We start from the raw sequence: 22,482 nt of genomic DNA on the forward strand, positions 1-22,482 counted from the left end.
GAAGAGAAATTACTTAGGAAATAACCATGCCTGGGTCAATTGACAGAAAGCAATTAGTTTTTTCCCCAGCATGTAGGAAACAGGCAGTAGTATAATTGACTCACTGTACTTTTTGAAATAAACCAGTGAGATAATGCACAGAAAACAAAACTGTGAGAACTTGTGTCAAATTAGTCAAATCCTGAAAAATAAAATTATAGCAAAGAAATACATCAAGACTGAGGTAGGTAAAAAGACCCGACATCAGTAGCAGATTAGACAACTAGACTGACAGACCACTTATAAATAATGATGCAAATGTACTTACCATACACAGCATGTGAAAATATTTCACCTTTTGATCTCACCCTCAGGTGTTACATATTCTGTTTACTCTGGGCATGTACATGCATGAGGAAAGTGACACAGTTATTTTATAAACAGTCTACACATGTTGTCCATGTGATACAAGCACACCTGCATTAGAAATAGAATATAATTTCCAAACAGAATTACATTCTGGACCTAAAAAAAAATGCTCACAGGGAGAGGCTGTAGGGTGCTGAGAATATTTTTAGAGTTCACAGACAGTCTGGAATCCATAATCCATCTTTTCACTAGCAAAATAGTGAATGTAAATTGAGGCGTTATTCCACCAGTTTTTGTGGCAGGCCAGTGGCACCTGCCCTGGAAAGTCAGAAGATGAGTACATGATTTAATCTGGAAAAGATGTCAGTCAAACCAGAATTCCTTTCCTTACCACAACCATTCCATGCCCATGCTCAACCAAAAAGAAAAAATGAGGGAAAAAAGTAAAGAAATCAAACCCAATGTGACTCAGTTTTCAGACACTTCAGTTTCATCTCAGTGTATCCTTCATGGTTTGTGGCATTTAATTATGTTTCTAGTGCTTTGATGGTCGTTTTTAAAATAATAGTACATTAAATTAAAGTGTATAGTTCTACTAACTGATCTATGCTTCTTCTGTACCTTATATTTCCTGCAAAGTTTTCAGGCCACAATAAAAATGCATTTTTTGTCACTAGTGGAAATAAGTGATGCTAAATATTGTCTGGAACAGGAGACCAGTGATTTTCAATTAACATTAAATAGGAAACTGTTTAATATAAATTGTTATTAAATGGGCAAATTAGCTTTTAAATTAAAGCTAATAGGGTAGGCAAAGTTTTCCATTAAGCAAGCCAATATTAAATGTATTCAATCTTTTATGGTATCCACTATTCTGTTTCCTCAGCTGAAAGATGTTTCTTGATAAATAGGCATTTATGCAGTTTATGCCCCTTCAGCTACCAACTTCGTCTGATCTCTATTATAAAAATTCAGTGGATAAGGCATCCTTGCAAATTTTGATCGGCTTTAATTCTATGGCTCCTGCCAACTAATTATCCTCATTTTGAACTTCCTCTTTGAGCTTCATCTCACACGTACCATTAACTGCTTTTTGCTGTTCCACAATGAGGAGCAGTGAAAACATCATGTTCGATGCTTCTCCAGTTTAGATGAGGGCCAACTGCTGATGTTAATGAAACAGTACTGCATAGAGAAAAAACAAATGCAGAAAAAGGCTTGATATTTAAAAAATTCTCAGAACATAACCCTCATTATAGGAGCTGGTAGCTTCTAAGATTCAGGAATAATTTTTTTTAAAATGAGCAGTGTGTGAATCAAAAAATGGTCATGTCAGGATATTTATTTACTTTCTACCATCTGAATAATAAATGGATGTTGAGTTGCATGGGGGGAAGGTACATGCCATGAGTTTTACTCAAACAGAAAACCTAGCAGGAATATATGTGTTGGACCATATCTGAAACCTACATGTTTGGAAAGAGATGAGAGAGTACCAGACAAGTCTGTACCTCTGAGATTCTGAAGCTCCTCTGAAAACTTGTTTGTTGGGTATGTTAGGATACAGCTTGAAATCTGAATTATTCATAACCAAAAAGCCATGGATTTTTTTTAGCCCCTAGATGGGCCTTCAGTCATAAAGTGAACAAGACTTCTTGCAACTCTGACTCCCATCTCCTGCTGTCACAGAGTTCATGTTCTTAAACTCCTTTAACAACTTTATCAAACTAACTTGAAAGTTAGCATGGCAGTCTCACAAAAGAAGCAGATGTGTGTAGCTTCTTGAGTTAGGAATTCAAGTATCTCCCCAGAAGGGGACCAGAGACATAGGTGGTGTATTAATGAAATCAAAGCATAAATATACTTACATTTTAAAAGAAAGTTTTCATTTTTCTCTACCTAAAGATGGGGTGTTCCATAGCCTAAAATGTATTTTTCAGTGAGTTTCCAAAAGCATTCTGAAATAGTCTCACATAGGTGAGCTAGTTTACCTGCAGTAAGAAGCAATTCTTGCCACCTAAATGTATAAACATTTAGTCTTGCTGAATTGTCTCCGGAGAGAAAACAGAACTGCATTATAGAGGAATTTTGTGCAAAACAACTTGTCCTGTGTTTGTGAAGAGGCAGCATGTTAGAAAACTGGTGTGACAGTTTGATGGGTTTCCATGGAAACTGCTAGACTTGAATGCATGGGTGCACAAGCAAGCTTGCCAGGTGCCCATGATGGTTCAGAGGAAGGAAAAATTACATTTCCATGACAGCCATAGATTAGCTGAGCAAGTCTCTTTCCAAAGTGATGTACTTGCAAAAATAGATAAGCACCAACCAGACTAAAATTTGTTTGTACTTTATACAGCAAACTGTGTTATTTGATCCCCCTTTGAAAATGGCCAGATTGCAGTTTCTGCCCATTGAGTGTTTGACTCAAGAGTCTATGGTCTTCTGCTGCAAGGTAATTTTATGGAAAAAAAAAAAAATTAATAACCCAGCAGGTAGAATGAAGAAACCAAAACTGAAATGGAAGAATCATTCCCTCAAAGATAGCCGCACAAGCATTTCTGACACCAGTGAGATATGTAATAGAATAAACCAAAAATAGGGCTTATTTGATAATCCTTTACATTCATTGCACTTGTCTGCTGGCCTGTTTCTAAAAATCTGAACATAACTAGGCCATCAGCTACTGCAAATCACTATTACTTTGATGAAATAATGAAACAGTAATACAACAGTACTGAGTGTAATACTGAAAGCTTCTTTAAACTGGAGCTCTTACAGAGTGTTCTTCAATGAGCAGATATAGGTTAGGACCAGGGAAAAGGCTGAATTGTACCTGGTGGCTCCTCTGTGCTTTCTCATTGTGAGACTGCTGACTTTTTCATTCACTCTCTGAGCAGAACTTAGGACTAAACAATGCAAATACCAAAATGTCACTGTCACACCAAGAGAGAAAGGTGATGAACAATTCAGGAGATAATGGCAGGGAGCCTTAGACCCCTGAAAAATTATGTAGGAATATACTTTGGGATCCAAAAGGTAAGAAGCCTTTCAGATGCCTCTTTAAAAAGATTAGTGGTATCTGAACAAAATCTCACAGAAATCAATTCACCAGTTTCATCTGACAAGGAATTTAGTTTTATATACAGGGTAATACTCAGGGAGCAGAAAAATGGGCTGTATAGAAGATGGGTAAGAGGAATTATAGAGATCTTGAAGTATCTGGATTAAGTCCAAAGAACACAGTGCAAGGGTAAAAGCTCAGATGTTTTGCTGTTTTGCCTAGATCCATGAGTTTCTTGCACAGTTGGAAGTGAAAACCTTGCCAGTACAAAAGATTTGTCTAGTACTCAGAGTTTCTGAGAAAACCAACTTTTCAACAGACTGCCTTCAGGTATTGTGCTCTGGGAAACAGTTCTTGTGTGTCCACACACCTGGAGGATATAATTACATCCTTGGAGCTTGCTTCTTGAAGGGAGTCTACACGCAAGGCAGTTACAAAGGGCAACAAAGAAAACTGTAACTTACTGAGCCCAAAGAAACCTTACAACTACTTAGGCTTCTTCCTACAGGAGTCAGGACAGCCTAGTAAGTCACCAAGGTGTCCATCAAGGCATCACTGAACAAAAGCTAAGGACTCTCTGGGCTCTGTCATTGCCCAGAAGGGTCTTACTCTTACACAGCTGTTAGATAATGAGATCAGATTTTGGATCACTGTAACTATCAATTAAAGCCTCACCTATAACAAGTCCAACAACTTGGAACAATTTTTTTAATGGATCATCGGGCATATACATAAAATGGCTTTGTACCCTCCTCAGCTACAGTGAAGACTATTCTTCAGTCACTTAGATTATTCATTACACTCAAATTCAGATGTCTGAAGTACTACCTGTATGGATTTACCTGTGGTTCAGATGTCTGAACTCCCAGCACAGTCACTGGAGAGTTTTTCCATTTGTCCACACACTCTGTTTCAGTTATCCTATGGTATCTTTCCCAGCTTTCATTTATATGCTGAATAGCACAGGGCACCTTTGTGTCATGTGCCATACCTGCCAGTGCAATTCAGGTACCTTAAAAGAATTTCTGTTGGTTAGATATTCATAAAAAAAGCTAAATAAAACACTGATTCTCCTCTGATTTGGATGGATACTCATCCACCCAACTCACACAAGATCTCTCTTTCATATTCCTAGTGCAGGTGTCTACAATCTGGAGCTGAATATCATCCTCACTTCCAGCCTTTCTTTCTAAACCATCCTTATAGGTCTTTATCCTTGGCCACACACCAAATGGTATCTCCAGCATCAAGTATTCATGTCAATAATAAGTAATTGTTTAAAGAAAAAAAATGTATTCCACACAGTAGTCTCCTAATTTTATATGCATATGGCTTTATACTGATTCAATGATAACGGTGTAAAAAGACCAGGAGCAGAAAGATTAACAGCAATGCTCAATAGAAGCCTCTGCCCAAACATTTTTTTTTAAATCCTTACTTGCTGTTTAAAGCACAATTTCTTTTCAGAACCTGTGGGTCTTTCATAAAGGAGTGGGTTACCATAAAGAAGTGGGTAACTGCATCTACTTTAAAAGTTGATCTCAGCCTTTATGAAGGGCCCAGCTAGGAGTCCTTCAGAGGGGTGGCTGCTGAGACACACTAGTCCTGCTGCCAATGGGCCACTGGTGTTTTGGGAGCAGAGGAGGTATGAATGAGTGTTACCACCACACAGAGGGCAGCTGGCAGAGGTACAAAGCAGCCTGTGAGCCCCATACATTGTCCAGCGGGCTGCAAACAGGACAAAGTAACAGCTTCAAAAAAGGCACAAGTAAGTGTTCAGTACACAAGTCCATTATAGCACATTGTACTTTTCCATTCTTTCATTTGACTAAATCACAGCTTCAGGATAAAATGATGTGACAAAAAGAACCTTGTACAAATGTATTTAGTATAATGGCTGAATGAGCTGACTCCAGGAGAATCTTGCACGTTCTAGCAATTTTTTCTTTCTGGCTTTTCTTGACACTAATTCTGTCACTGGCTTCCTATAACACATAAATGATATGGAAATTAAAGCATGAGTGAAGATCAAACAAAAAGTCACAGTACTTGAACACTATTATTCTTACTTTCCTGGGTGAAGTAATTTGTATTAAATTATGCCAACTAAGTTACCCTAAACAAATGTCAATGTTGAAAACTAAAGACAAAATATTAGACAACAAGGTGCTGGCTAAAGGATTTCCAGGACATTTTTCAGTTAATAAGACACATAAATTTTCCATATTTAGAAGACAAAGTTCAAATCAGGAAGCCTCAAAGTACAATATTTTTGACAGGGAGCAAATACACAAGCTGTCAGTGGCACCCCATAACTTCCCTTTTGATTACATGCATGTAATGTTCACTATAGTTCTTATCTCTCTACTGATAAGAAGCCTTTGCCACGTAGAAGATTCACTAACTTACCTGCTCCTAGCTGCAAATGACATGCTGCAACCCTTTCAAACTTATCAGAAAATAGTGGTCACATAATGAGGTTTGAATATAACAAGAGCTTGTTCTACACTGGGTATAATCATTCTCTTTGTGGAATAAGAGTATCATAAAAGCATATGAACATAAAAATTATGAAAACAAGTAGGGAAACACAAAACAATTCTGGAAAATTGGGCAGTGAACTGGGTGGCGGGCATCTGAGTGTCAAGATTTTTAAACTCACATAGCATGCATTCTTACAAATTATTATCCAAATACTGCAGTCAAATGAGAATGTCTCAATATATAATGCCATTCCCTCAAGTTTTGTACAGGGTTGCTCAAAAAAGATCCTTAGAAAAGGTTTCCACAGACCTGGGACACGCTTAGAATTTAGGTTCTACACTTTTCACTCATGCTGAAACAAGACACTGTGAAAAAATAACTTTGGCTGAGTGACAGCAAATTAATGAGTCCTATGAATAATGCATCAACCAGAGCGATAACATTCTTGGCTTTAGTGAAACAAGACAGGAATCTGGTGAAGAGCTAAAGCATGTCATGGACTACTTGCAAGCCCTCTTTACTTTCTAAAACTCTCCTCAGCTGTTTTGGGTGTATTTTGCAAGGAACAGCAAACACTCCCAGCTGAAATAATTATCACTTCTGCAGATGTTGGGGGATTTTCCTTCTGGGAAGAACTGGACTCATAAGGTAGGAGCAGCTTGTATTTTCATGGAAGTTTCACTTGGAATGCAGATATGCTATGTTGTGAACCGGTAACCTGAATAAGGGACACAGATGTGCTCAATGTAAAATGTACATTCAGTTTGTCTGACCTAATTCTTCAGAGTCAGCCACAGCTGAGGTACCTCAGGAACAGAACAACCATACCAGGAGCCATCTAAGGACTTGCAAATCCTCTGCATTATTCATTATAGAATTATACACATATTTTTGGAATTTAACCAAGCAACAAATAGATGCAATGGTTTAAAACAAAATCTATACTTACATGTTGGCATGTCCTACAAGTCTTCCAGAATTGGGCCAAAAGCCAGTAAGAAAAGTTGCCCTCATCAGGGACTCATGTGCTCTGGTGCAGCTTTATAACACGTGTAGCACGAGTTGGGAAAATGGATTTCCCATTGTAGATGGAGACATGGCTCACTTCTCAGTAACACTTCATAAATGTAGGCTGTTCAATTAAAGCTTGACTGCAACAGGATTCTTTTAGATTGGCTCACTGCATCCCTCAGACTCACACAAGCATTGGCGTGCTGGCTGGAAGAGATCTCTGGATGCCTCTGGTCCTGTCCCACATAGGAGGCAGGGCTGTTGCCAGCATTAGATAGATCAGCTGTTGCTTTGCCTGGCTGAGTCCCAGGAACTTCCAAGGACAGACAGTCCCTGACCACTCTGGTAACCTGTTCCAGTGCTGCACCAGCCTCACAATGAAGATTTTTCCTAATGTTCAACCTGAACCTGCCAAGCTGCAGCATGTGATTTTTGTCCCTTTTTATACCACTTGCCACTGTTGAGAAGAGTTTGTCTCAGGCAAGTTTCTTTGGATTGGAACTTTGCTGTTCGGCATGTTAAGCATTCCCCCAGTTTAGCATCATCTGTGAATTTGCTAAGGGTATGTTCTGTCCCCAAAGTTGAGAAATTAATGTTAATACAAGCTACAGCAATTAGTACTGATTAGAGTTTATTTTGTGGTGCTCCCATAGCTCATGTGAGAAAAATGAAGTGTCCCAGTCAGGATTTCTAGCTCTCAAGAAACATCCAAGTCTGGAATGCCAGAGTCCCCAAAGCAGAAACATCTGCTGGAGAGTTCTTGCTTGTTGCAGCACATGTACTCAGGATGACTGCAAAATGAAGACAGAAAAATACATGCTCAAAAAGAACTAGTGACAGCAGAACACTAAACTGGCTAATAAAATGTGGATGAGAAGCAGCAGAGTAGACAGTATTTGCCATTTTCATTTGTCTGTATCAGGTTTTTTTTATCCTCCCCAATGCACAACGTAACTTTTGGTACCTCAGAAGAAGAAACTGAAAACAAAAGTTTGCATCTACTATTTTAGCCATAGGTTTCTACATACATGTTTAGGAATCATTTTTTCACTACCAGGAGAATGCAGGTGAGTGATAGCTGATGATATCTGGTTGGAAAATGTGTACATTTCTAGGGACCAGGCTCAGTCTGCACTCAGATGAGAAAGAAAACAAACCACCTCTTGTGCTGTGCACAGCCTAATGTTTTCTTAGAGCAGTTTTCCTTATTCATTCTTCTTTTCTCCTCTAGAAAAGGCATCAAACAGGCTATTTTCACTCAGCACGGGGGATTGTATTTCATTAGATTAGAAGATATCTCCATTTTGCTTGACTCTACCTTTCACATATTTTTCCTGAGGACAAGAAAGTTTCAGTGTGCAATATCACATCATATCTTTGTTGCAGTTTGGTCAAGGCAAGGGAAAAGAATACTTGAGATCCACAAGAGGGAAGTTCTTTGGATAGAACTGAAAACTTACATGTCTCCAGAAACAAACTCATACTTTTTTTTTTTCTCCTGAAAGAGAGTATTAAAACTTAAAAAATAGGTCCCTCAAGCCTGAATGAGAACTTGGTGAGTGACCAGGATTATTTTCAGGGAACACGTTGATCCTAACAGAGCAAGCCTCCTCTGTGCTATCAGAAAATACACTTACATGGTTTTACCACCAAGAGGCTCCCATGCATTCTTTAACAACTCCTATGACTTGAAAATCAGTGTTCCTCACATTATAAGCTAGCCTGTGATTCTGTAGGACCACTGAGGAAGAACAGTCTGATCCTCTGGTGACAATACCAGATGTTTCCCTGGGTCCATCAACATCCACTCTGTTCTTGCATGCTCAGAGTAGTGGCATAATCAGCCCTCCTTGCACTAATAAACAGTTAATCCACAGAGGTGGAATAGCTACAGCCCTTGAGATTTGTTTCTCTATTCAAATAATCTGATGCATGCAGTTCACTCTCTGCTGTTAATCAAGCTTATTTAGGCTCACACATGCTAGTGTTATAAATCACCTCGTAACAATTTGCGGGGGAGGGGGAAATTTTTATTTTATTTTATTTTATTTTATTTTATTTTATTTTATTTTATTTTTCTATTTTATTTTATTCTATTTTCTTAGAACTGGTTTAGTTGCTCACTAAACCTGAAATACCTTTTTGAAACATCTCCACTCAAGCTATGTTAAAAGGCTCAGTGAGCACCTGGAGGGAGAAGAAGCATGAAGTGATCACAGTAATTTAGCCTCTTATGTTAAAATTTGACCTTCAATGTAAAGCTTTGACTACCCTTGAGCCCTACACAAAAGCATTTTACCAGAAAGAGCAAACCCGGAAAGAAGTATCTCTCCTCAGGATGATGTTTTTCCTTGCAATTCTGAGTCAAGGAGAACCTGAGAAATTCTCCTTTGGCACCAGGAACGCACTGATATCTACTTTCCCAGCATATGGTGTCTTCACTCATTTTTCCTCCTCTTGTTCCACAGTGTGGTGCTAAGCTGTGCAATCCTTCCTTGCAGTGAAGAGCATTTACTCAAGTGGGAATTACACATGCAAGCAAGAACTCACTACCAAAAGTAGCTGTGGCAAAGGGTTGGTTTACATTTGTGTTCACTCCAGGCTCAGCTGGAAGAGCAGGGCACGTTGTGGATTCCAGCTGAAGTGCAGGGGGAAGTCACCTACCTTCTCTAGGCCTGTGCCTCACCAGCTGCTGTCAGAGTAGGCTTTGTGTATTTGATTTGGCCTTTGCCATCAATTTGTACAAATTATTCCTGAGCTAAGTGTCTATAATGCATGAACTCACAGGTCCATTTCCTTGCAGGTGTGTGCTCAGCAGAGATTATCTATAAAAGCTGCCATCAGCTATTGTCAAATCAGAAACCAGAAATATTATTAGTGAGAATTGTGGTTCTTTTTTCAAGCAGCTATGAATCAATGCTCTATTGTTTGTTTATTGAGTTAGAGGATATTGGCAAAATGATACCAGTATGCCCAAGGAATGTTCTTTGCTCCTTTTTTTTTATAATGCCACTGCAGGCACTGTTATTTTGAAACCTCACTTCCTCTGGATTAAGACAACCTGCACTGCAGGGCATCTCAAAAGAACTAAAGTGATGAGAATATCTCAATACAATGGTCAGGCAGAATGGAGAAATGTCCCTTGCTCTAAAAGCTGCTGGAAGAACTGTTTCTTGTACAATTTCTGCCCTGCCACCAGCAGCTCCAGGAGCTCTGATCTCCTGGCAAAACAAAACCAGAGCTCAGGAGCTGGGGACAAGAGGACAAAGGGAAGGTAGTGCTCATCTGGACACGAACTGGGGGAGAAGAAACTGTAGCTGATGAAGAGCCATAACAAATTCCCCTGGTGGCTGCTCATCCAGTGACAAGAAGGCTGCATAAATGTTTGCCAGAAAACTGCAAAAAAAATCTCTGGAGCAAGATGGCTCCTGAGTGATTTCCTGCTCCTGAGTGAATCTGCTATAACTTAGGAGAAAGAGGAGTTCCTACAGCAGCTGTTTAAGAAAGAGTTTGACAACTACTGAAAATTAGCTTGGCTCCTATCTGCCATCTAGAAAGGCAGCAACTGAGAAAAAAGATGAGACATTTTTTCCAGCTGTAAACTCAAATGCATATCGAGATAGTGGCAGAAGAAAGTCTGTTTATGTTTAATCACAGTGCATTTGTATCCCTGGGTATTCTGATGATTAAATGTTACTTATTACTTGCTACGTTTGGCAAAATAAAAGGTGTCAGAACCAAAGAGGCAAATGAGCTGAAATTTTGCTGTTACAAAAGCAGATTGCTTTCTGCAGATCTCTCTTTTCATCACGTCTCTTCTCCCCACCTTGGTTGCATAACCCATAAAACACTATCTTTCATCCTAAATACGCCAACAGTTGTAATTGCACCTGGTAGGGAGCTGGAGACCTGCACAAGAAAGTAACAAATCCAGAATGCCTCTCCAAATCTCTTCAGTTAAGAATTGCCTAAGTTATATGAAAAGGTAAAAGAAGGCACTGTCTGATTTAGTGCTCTCCTGATGCAGTCAATGTCTGAATGACATCACTGGTGTAGAGAGGTCTGCTTCTGCTGCTGAGCACTGACCAACAAAACTTTCCAGCTTACTTACTTACCAGGGGTTTGCATCTTGCATGGCAAAAGAGAGAAGCTCCTTTTCCTTCACTCACCCTGCAATGAGAGCTTTTAGACTCGTTAAAATATTTTTATCTCAGGAACAGAGCAGTCTCTTGTAGCACCTGTTTACCAGGCAGACGATGCAGAGGAGCAGGCCAACTGGAGCCATGGTATTAATAGTGGTGAAGAAAAGAACATTATCATGTCTAATACAGTTATGGACAGATGGCCTGCTTGTAGCACAGTAATCCTTCAATCCAGTTTCAGTCAGTAAAGTAAGTCCTCTGCCTCAAAATAAAACACTCCAAAGAATGACTCAAGGACCTCCTGCTTCCTTTCTAGGGGCAAGTCTCATTACAAAAATAAGTTTTCACTTTTTTGGCTGTTTAAATCAGTAAAACTTTCTTACATTGAAGTATGCAACTTACCATCATATTTTTCTATGGTTATACTGCTTTCCTGTTGAATGTGACTCCCTCTGCTCCATTTTAGCTGCCTGCCCTGCCTCAGTTGCAAGGTGTCTGTGAGAACCCCTGCGGAATGCAGCAGCTTGCAGCAAAACCCTTACAGGAACAATTCCCCTGCTCCCTCCCACCATCATTCCCCCAGTGTCTGTGAAATCTCAGCAGTTAGGACTTGTCAGGCTGCACTACAGCTTTGCATAGCTCAGTTTGAAAGAAGCCAGACGAGGTTAAAAAAAGGGAAAATTTTACCATGTACTCTCTTTTTTGACAAGTTGATGGTTTTATATGGGAAAGATAAGAATGCAATGATTTTTTTTTCTTTTTTAAAAAGGAAGCAGTAATTAGAGAGAATGTATGGGGGGAGGTAATCACGTGGCAGCCGAGAGGCAGTGAATCACTGCTGGCATGTGTCATGACAGCATCTTTGGACTGTGCAAAAATGCCTTACATTAAAAAGCTCTGTGTACCCTCGAGTTGCTTGGTGATGGGCTGGGCACACTGGCCATTCTGAGACAGGGTTGAAGGCAGATTGAATGTTTTTGGACTGCTTTTAAATCTTATTGGCTTCCTAGCAAGTGCATTCACACTGTACAGTTTTAAATATGACCTTGGAAGGGCAAAATGTAAGGCACACTGTGGCAGGGTGCCCTCCCAAACTGTCACAGCTCCAAGTTCCTCCATGCATTCAAATCCAACAAACCAAACCCTGAATTCCCTGCTTTCCCTGCTCCATCTCTACAATGATTAATAAGAGCAGAAGTTTCTGTGCTGTCTTCTCTTTCATCTCTCACACAGACTTGTATTTAGATTGTTGCTAATGGCTGTTGCTGCTGTTTCCCCAGCACCTTAGAAATCTTTGCAGAATCCAAAACTCACATTTTCCTTTCTACACCTACTGCCAAATCCCTTTATTACTGCTTTTTCTGGCTGGTACTGCACTATAATTCAGTGACCTACTGTTTGGAGCATGCTCACACCTGCATGGACTATAACATCTCTCAGGTAACCTCTAAGCTCTGTAGTTCAGCAGCAGCCTTGCTATTATAAACAGAGTAAATAATCCATGTAATAGTGTAGCTGAAGAGCTGCATTGGCCAGTCTATAAGATATTATGATTAAAATTATCTCAGATATCCATATGATATTTTCAAAGTACAAAACAAATATAATCCTAATTTACCAGGGATCACCATGCGCACGTATTCCCTCCTTCCCATGTACCTTGTTTAGAAATAAAAAATCAGTATGTTAGAGCTGAAAATTTAAAAACACTAAATCAGAAACAGAAGATACTCATCCCTTGGCAAGCTGTGTCCATCTATAAAGAAAAATAAAGATTTCATGTGCTGAAAAGTGCATGAGACTGAACTCTGTACTAAGGTGGTTAATTTTCCTCTTTGCACCATTTCCTGGTGTGTTTTGGAATCATGGCTGGTGTGAGGATTATAATTTCAATCTCTTCATTTTATGACTACCACTTATTTAAATCCTCATCTGTGAGGCTGCACGCAACTTCACCTCAGCCAGCTCCTCTGCTTAAAAGTGTGACCCTTGCCCACTGCCACCCACAGCAGCAGAGTGAGGCAGTGGGGGTGAAAAGCAATGGCCCCACAAAGGGGACCAGCCCAGCCCTGTACAGCTGCCATGCTCAGCCAGGTTGCTGCTAACAGGGCTCTGAAAGGGCTGGCTGGAGCTGGGACTAGAAGGTAGCTCTGTTGTCTGATAAAGTAAGTGGATGTGCTGCATGTCCTTGTGATCTGTGATGCTGGATTCCCCATCTTTCATGATTCAATCAATTTTTTGTTGCAGAGAATAGGGGGTGGAGAACAGGAGGGAAGAGCCTGGATAAAAAGCTCTTTCATTCTTCCATCCTTTGGACAGTCTAGTTTGGTTTATTTTATCTTGACTGTAGGAAAGGATAAAATATCCTGCTTTGGGACTTGTGTAAACATTATTAGCAAAAAGATTTTGTTTGCTCTTCCCTTCATGACTGAAAGATACAAGCCATTAAAATCAGCTGTCAATTTTAGAAATGCTCTTGACTGTGCATTTTAGATACAGCTGCACCTAACAGTTGTCATTGTTCAAAAAGCCAGGCACCAATAACAGCCTGGCCAAAGAAGTATACAAGACTAACACAAAGCAGCAAATAAAATACTGCTGATGTAAAAGTAAAATACTGTTGATGTAACAGCAGCCACACCACCCTTTTTCTTCCCTCTTCTCTTCTTTGTTCCGCCTGGACCCGGGCTCATTCCTGTTCCCTCCCTGGCAGCACTGAGTACCCTTCCTCCCTAGAGATGCCCAGTTCCTCTCCCTGTTGACATGTCTGAGCCTCACTTTCAGTTGTCATTGTGATCTCTTTCCCAGTAAGTGGGACACTGACCTGCTTCATGCACAGCATGTTTGCTTGACTCGGGATGCTGCAACCTCTGGTTCTGCCCCTGTGGAAAAATTACTAGATATAGAATTATAATTATTCCAGAATAATTCAACTGATTGAATATTTCTGGAGCATCACTTTGATCTCAGAACATTTGCTATTTAACTAAAGCAGGTTTTTCTGGAGTCAGTTTGTGCAGATGCAAACCTTTCCTCTATCCTTGAACAGTTATTGCACAATTGCTTTTTCTCAGTAACTGTTCTTTCAGTCACCCTACACCATCATGAAATAGAAAAAAATAAAAAAGAATAAAATTCACCACATGAGGAGACTGTGGTCAGACCATTCCTAGGGAAAGCTGGATTAATGAAAAAGCCCTACTCCAGCTTCTTTTTTCTTTGCTGCTCTTAGGAGAAAACTTCCAAATCAGAAAGTGTTTTATGGATGACTTTCACTGCTTTGCTGCCAGGCTGGTAACTGATTCTACCACCTCATTAGCTAATCCATTCCCAAATTAAATATGGACTGGATTCAACAGACACATATACAGGAAGGGGTAAAGTAGATGAGTGTAATGGAAGTGTAATTGGTTTTAATGTGATGTAATGTCAGTAAATGCTCTGCATTAATTAGTGTCCCAGGGCAATCTTTCTGGTCTCCAACCTAACTGCTCATAGACAATGGAGCTTAGGGAGAAATACATACAGAGAAAGCTTTTCCATTATTCCCCTGGTATAAATGACAAATCAAATGACATTGGGATATAAAAAGGACACTGAATAAAGCAAAAAGCCCAGGATGATAGTGTGAGGTTTTTTACATAGTCCATAAGGTACATTTGCTCTCACTTGCCTAAGGTTTTATCAGCTCAATACGATGACTTGCAGCCCTGTTTTTTCCCCATCATACTCTCTTAATCTTCACTTGATTTTCCAGTAAAGATGTCAAGGGATATTACTGTGGCAGATGCAAAAATGGCATGTAAGTCACCACATCACCTGATGGCAAGTACAGCAGGAAATTCCTGAGGGTGGTCAAGCAGAAGAGCTCGGCCACAAGTGCTGCCAGATTAGGGAGGACCAGAAAGGATAAAAGCAACTATGAAGTTGTCCCAGCTAAAAGTTGCCCTGAGCAGTGACCCTGCAAAGTACTGCACCATGTGGCAGGGACCCTTTGGAAAATCAAAATAAAGGTCTGGTGCCTGCACAACAGGCACAGTCTGTCTGGCACCAAAACATCTTCTCTAGTCCACCTAGTAGCTGATCTTTTCTAGCCTTTTTCTTCTGTGGAGGAGAAGATGGCTGTGCTGGGAGAGCCAGTCAGCCCTTAGGATTCCTGCTGGATGCCTGGGAAATCACAGCAGACTGTCTTGGTGTCACTGTTTGCAAAAGGATACCATCTCCAACAGCAGAGACAGCTAAAAGCTGGAAATGTGTTTTCACAGCTACAGCAGTAAGAGGGGATAAATTCATGGAGTTCTCTCTGTCTTGAAAATTGCACGACAATGTAAAGAATGGCAGTAATGAAAAAAAATCAGTAATGATGTATTCAAAAGGGAAATAAGCAAGATCAAATCATTTCATTATAAGCTAATGATGTGTCTTTTGATTGAGTTCACTTGCATCATAGGCCAACTGTATATATTCTTAGCCATAACTGAAGAGAAAAGCTTCAACTTATTATTAGTCCCCTGAATTGCCTGGATTTTTTGATTTTCCTGGAGAGCTTTTGTTCTCTTCAGCAGTGTATGGACACAGTAGTACAATCTCATTGTCTGCTCATGGGGTCAGAGCACACACCAACCCATCAGCAATGGCTGGTTTGCATTCAGAGTATACACCAGTACCTTACAAACAGGTTCAAATTGCAACTACACTACAGGAAAATAAAAATAGATAAACACATTCCCTTGGCAGAAAGACAATTCCCATTTATGTTTCAGAGTATGAAAAATAATTATCTGTGCAGGGGTGTTCACCTGTTACTGAAATTTCCCAGCTTCAAATAAAGAATTTTGTAACTGTTGAAAATGAGGGCATGATGGTTCAATTCCTCTGATTGTCAGGCTTCCATGTAGTTCAGTGGAAATCTAGCCAAAAGCAAAAAGACATGGAGTCTCAGATAAAACCAAAAACTCTCATTAAATCAAAAGTAAAATGTCTTCCACTAATAGTAATTCAGATTATAAGTGGGTTCCCTCTGAATGCATAGATGCCCTTTTTCTGTTAGCTCCCTGGAAAGAACCCAGCAGTGTGGTTTGCTGACAAAAAAAAAAAAAAAAAAAAAAAAAAAAAAAAAAAAAAAAAAAAAAAAAAAGTCAGAATAAATAGCTCATCTATGTCAGTTTTTGAATCTGAAAACGTTATAATTTTTGCCAGCAAGGCAATTCTAATAGTTTCACAGACTCACTTAGAGGTAAAGGCTTTTTTCATGCCATACTGCAAGTGCATAGCTGATAAGCCACGAAGAAGTCACACAACAAATCCCTGCAGGAACAACAGAATTATAGAAGAGTGGGAACAAAAGAAAAAAAAATGAGAATTATTTGCTCATTTAAAAATATTAGTGAGTATAGGATAAACATGACAGCTTAAAAGCACTAAAATGGGACTGATACATGACATTTCAGGCTTTGCTCAATTCTGTGACAGGGCTCCAGAACAGAGGAGGGCAGAAGAAGACATGAAAGGATGGCAGCAGCACTCACCTTCATGGTGTGCAGCAGCAGGACACACTGCCAGGCTCCCTGGGAGTGCCTCTGAGTGCTGGTCCCTCGGGGCTCTTTACTCTCTTTGCTCTCCTTGAGCTCTGTTCCACTGTGCTCACTGACACCAGATTGCTGTGGCAGGGAAACAGAAGGAAATGTTGTTTAATAAAATTGCAGTATGAGACTCAGTGTCTTACAGTTAAGCTTTGAAAACATTACAAAAAACACAAACAACCAGGGCAAACAACCAGGCAGGTGGTGAAGTCTAGCAAGCTCTGTGTGCAGCCTCTACATGGCCAGAAAGTTTTGTGTTCTCATCCCTTTCTCTTTTTCTGGTTATTGTCCCACAACACTTTAGGTTTAGCTGCTATTTTTTGCCTTGTTTTGCCTGTTGGGGCTGGTACTGTGAGGCAGTTTTAGAGGTCAAGCATCATGTCAGCCTTCCGAGTTGTCAATACAGACAGTGACCAGTGGCATCAGGGGAAAGAACAAATTCAGGGCAAGGAAGGCAACCTCTTAACTCCTAATTAAATTGTACTTCCAACTTAGCAGCTACTTCTTGGAGATTTCTTAATTTACAGACAGCAGCTCTGTATTTTTCAGTCCAGAAAGTTTTGGGTTATTTTTCCTATTAATTTGTCCAATCACTATTTCAGCCTGTTTAGATTTTTAACTATGATGGTAACTTGAATAGAAACAGTTCCACAACTTAAGCATACACTGAGTTTTTAATAGAGAACCCAGAGAATCCACATATAAGCCATGTAAAAATATATTTAGATATAGGCTATATATTAAAATCTATAGATGTATATTAAAAAAATTATGACTGGCATAAACATAGTGTAAAACAGTCATCTCCAATGCATTCTCTGCCTGGGACAGATAGAAAATGAGCACTGCAGGGCATCATTAACACAAACAGTGAATAAAGGAATAAAGCAGGCTGAGAACATAAACTGTGTTTCTCTTCACCATCCCACCTCATTTCTTTACAGCCCACTCTTGGGGGAAATGGAGATAAAAGCAGTTCCAAATGCTGCTTGTAAACATGATGCCTCTTGGAGAGCATCCCGCCCCTGGGATGCTGCTGTTGGGTGAAGAATATTCAGGATTAGGTCAAATCCAGGCATTTCCCAGACGGTCAAGAGAGAAAATATCTATCTGAAGCAGGGCTCAGGGCTCTTCCAAACCAGCTTTTTGGAAAAGCAGCTAGTACTAGCTCTTCCTTCACTAGGTTTCCTTTCAGTTGCATAGAAAAGAAGTCGAGATTTCTTTCTAAATATTTCCAACATTCAGGCAATTAAAAAAGGTATGGAAGTTTCTAATTAAAAGAATTCACACATAGAAAGCTAATGAGTGGAGAAAAGCCTTTAGCTCCATCCCTTGACTGTTAAATATGTGTTTTGGAGCCAGCCCTTCTAATGAGGTGAAGATTAGAAAGCAAGTGGCTTGAAAAGGCATAATGTGCTTTGACAGAGAGCAGAGAGCTCTCACCACAGAGGTGAGCTGAAGTCCCTAAGGTCTTGGCAAGACATGAGCATGGCATGTTGACATCTTGCTGGGTGTTTGCAGTGATGAATGATGCTAAGCAAGAGAGTTTATTTCAGCCTCTTCTTCCAAGCCAAAAGGTACCTGCAATCCATTCTCCTGCCCTTTGAAATCTGTCGATGCAGAGCTGTTGACTGTTTTGAGCAGTAGTCTGCCTGATTTTGTGAGTGCTGTTTTGCAAACCTACCTGGCAGACTATGAAAAAAACTTCTCTTTCCCTGGCAAGAGGCCAGGGTGTGCACTGCAAGCACTAGATACACGTAGGAAGAAAACTTATCCTGTCATCTCTCCAACTTGCCAGGCAAAACCCTCCTCCAAACTGTAAACAAAGCTTAAAAGTTCAGTTTACTTGTAGCTCATATTCTTTGCACACTTCACTATGAACCTGCTACCTTTCTTATCCTGTGTTTATTAGTAATTTCTCATTTTGTCCTTTCCTCACACAGTTTAAGCTGTGTGTAGATAGTGGCTATCCCTTTTTGTCACTGAGGTGGAATGACTGAAAATGACCAATCATGTCCATGAATTGTCCAACTCTGTTCCCACAGCATTGCTGTGGTTCAATGTCAAAGACTTCCTTGTGAATAGAAAGTTGTTGGAAAGTTGTAGGAATGTCAGTTTAGTAGTTCCTAAATTACATGCTGGTTGGCAATACAAAAAATCCTATTCTTACACATACAGTTGTTTCATTTTCCATGGATAGGTACAGAGTGTCTCTGCATGTCTAAAGGCAGCTTCTTTTAGTTTAAAATCATTCCCAGTTTACCTATCACTATCTGCCTGTATAAAAAGTCATCCTCTCTCTTTTTTATAAACCTACTCTAAGTATTGAAAGCACAAGGCAAATTCAGCACCCCAACCCTTCTGCTCTAACTTGTAGATGTGGCCTTTCCAGATTAAATGGCTGGATTTGGTGGTATAAAAGGTCTTTTCTAACCTCAATGATTCTCTGGTTCTCTGTGCTTAATTCTGTTTTTCCAAAGCTCTCGGGCACTGGCTGACCCTCTGGATCAATAGCACGGCCAGCCAGCCAGCTGCAGCCCCAGGCCTGCTCTCTTTGGCGTTCACACCTCCCAGCTGGCACTGGCACAGAGAGCTAAATATGTGATTTTGTCCTGGCAGAGGCTCCCACACGCCAGGCATTTGGCTGAGGGCTCCTGTCAGTGCAGCTGCTGATATGGGAGCAGGGGGAAGAGCATCGGGCTGGTGACAGCTCACCCCCCTCAGAGAGCAAGTGAGGAACTGGAGTGTGCAGAAGAGGGGCCTCTGGGTGCTGGGATAATTTGGTTTAAGTTTATGTCGCCCCTTTCAACTGAAGAATTGAAAAGGTGTCCAGATGAGCTTTTCATGGAGAAAAGTATTTAAGGTACAGGTTTGAGGTCTCTCAGGAGATGCTGATTGCCTTGTGGGACAAAGCCCTGAATCTGTCAGCGGGAAAAGCGAGATAAGGAGTGGTCCTGCAGAGCTATTCCCAAACCATCCCCACTCTCACTCCACGGCCCCTTCCTGTGCTCACTTGTTTCCAGGAATTCCTGGCTTGCTGTTGAGAAATGCGGCTTCGCCCTGGTTCCCAGTGGGGCCATGAACGGAGTGGGGGCTCCGCGTCCAGCCGCGCATTCACCCGGAACCTGCTGCATTCCACAGAGTGCCCGGAGCTCGCCGGGGACACGGCTCAGCCTCCCTCCCTCAGCTGGGGCAAAGTGAACAAAAGCAGGGACTTTGGCTCCCCTCTCCTCCATACCAACACCAGGGCCACGGAGGAGGCAGTGAGCTCTCCACTGTCACCTCTCTCCCACCCCTCCCAGCTGTGCTATGTGGGCACTCCTTCCATCTGGAAGGGCAGTTTTGCACTAGGACTTCAGATAATTTCACTCACTGCCACAATACCTGGCTGTAGTCCTCTTGCCTTTTACGTATTCGGGTCCCCACATTCAGAGTTGTTAAGACACTATAATTTTTAAATTCCTGAACACTTTTGAAGTGCTGCCTTCCAGTTTAGCAGCTTGCAACCTTACTGGAAGGGCAAACTACCAAGCAAAACTCGTCAGCCTCAAACACTTCATTTCCCTAAGCTCCCTCAGCATCTAGCAAGGAAAGAGGCCCTTTGTGACATCTTTCAGATTGCTAAACTAGCCCTCTAGTCTGAATCACCTTCTGAATGGACTTGTCATGCTCCATTGACTACAGAGGGAGCTTAAGGACAGCCTCTGAGATTAACCTCTGACCCCACACACAGGGGTGGTGGGTGCTGAGCACTGCCAAACTGCATGAAAGCCTCTGAATCAAAGGTGTTAACTGGGAGCGTATCACTAAACTACAGCATAAATCACAATAATGACTGTTACATCCTTGTTGTAATTGCTGCTAATACATCAGCAAACAAAGTATATTCCTGGATTTAAGATTAGACTGTTTTTCATCTCCCTTGATGAAGACTCTAGAGACCTGTAGGATAAATGCTACAAAGTAGGAATGTGGCTGCCTTTTCCATTGCCTTTTTCTTACTCTGTTGTACCAGTTTATTGTAACCCTTATGTGAAAGGTTGCAGGGCACCCTGCACTAAAAGAAAATTGACTTGTCTTTTTTCTTCGCATGTAAGCAGATAGAGCAGTAGCTTATTTAGGGAGCTTTCCTGATAAGACAGCAAGCAGCAGTTGTGATAACCCAGGCCCAGTTCAAATTCAGCTACTTACAGAACAGTGTTTATCAGAGGGAGTGCATGTTTTGTCTCTGAGACACTCAGTTATACAGGGGGTGTGATGGACCCCTGTCTGCAAAGGAGGACAGCAGCAAAGAGAACAAACATGGCACTTCATTCCCAGCTAAGGATAAATGGAGACCTGGTCTTGCCACTCCTTTTGGCACTGGGAAGTGTCCTGTTGAGTCAGTAGGACTATGTGCACAGCACTCATGTAAATTGTTACAGGACTGAGATATTACATACTTCAGAATCTTTGCACATTATATCATGAGTCTCACCACATTTTCCCATGCTGAAAATGGGCCAGTTCACATTTGGAATATATCCAAAATCAGGTCCTGAATTCAACATAAATCTTTTTTAGTATATCTTGTCAGATATACTAAATATATGTGTGTGTGTGTGTGTGTTGTGTATGACCTGTATCTTTTTATATGTCAGATATACTTGGCTTATCTTGCAACCACCCAGGCAAACCTATATTTGGGACAGGTTTCTTCAGTGTCCTAGTCTGTGTCCCTTCTTGTGTCTTTTTCTAATACGTGTACCCAGTTTTTTGTTGTGTTGATCTTTACACCAGGGATTCTATTCCCACTTTTCAAAACCACTTTTACCCAGAATTTCTTCCCATATCTACTAGTCCACAGACATTTTAAGACTATTTACAACAGTGACTCCATGTAATTGCAGATATAATGGACACATTTCTTCTCAGGTAATCACTTAAACCCTGAATTCTGGGTCAGCAGTGTGAGTCCTAAGCCCAAGGAGAAAGTGGAGGAAAGGAAGAAAGCAAAAAAAGAAAGAAAGAAAGAAATGAAAAGAGAGGAAGGGGAAAATGACAATAGGGATAATATTGCCTTGTGTACATCTCTTTGGCTACTACTTCCACTGTAAATGCTTTGAGAAGGAGTTGGAAGCTGGTTCACCCTTCCAGCTGGAGATTCCATTGCATCAAGCACATCCCCAGGTAGCCACTTCAGCCTGCTGAGCCCCACTGTGCACCCTGGAGCAACACCCACTGCATTTGACCAAGGCTGAACATCTAGATCCCATGAGCATCTCTAGTGAATTGTAGTAAGTAATATTTTTTTTAAAAATCAATGTAATAAAAAAGCTTTCAACCAGAAAGTCCCCACATAATTATACAGGTGCAGAATGCTTTCATTAGGAACAGTAGGGTTTTTAAAATTGAATATCAGGGGAAAAAAAATCTGTATCTCAAAATGCAAGGGTAAGCAAGTTAATTATCATTATGGAAAGATCTTTGCTTTTCCTCCATTCCCAACATAAAACACTTTTCTCTTACTCTGCCTCCAGAAATTCCACTAATAAGCACCAGTAATAAAAACTCCTAAATAGCTGTTAATTAATTGAAAACAATCTTTTTAAGACAGATTTTTTTGGTGTCTTTTGGTCTTGCAAGACTTTATGTACTGAACAGAACAAAAAAAAAATTGTTACTGACCTTTTCAGATCCAAGATTTCATCTTTTGCTCCTGTGGTAGAAATGGTGTAAAGCAGCAAATGAAAAGTGTTAACTAAGAAAGCAGAGACTAAATAAACACAAACAAAAACCATTCTTTGCCAATGAAGACAATAATTTCAGTGATGATTGTGTAGCAACAAAGCCTTCTGTAGATCAGGGTACCCAG

Source organism: Vidua macroura, chromosome 5 (assembly GCF_024509145.1).
Source record: "Vidua macroura isolate BioBank_ID:100142 chromosome 5, ASM2450914v1, whole genome shotgun sequence".
Taxonomy (NCBI): Eukaryota; Metazoa; Chordata; class Aves; order Passeriformes; family Viduidae; genus Vidua; species Vidua macroura.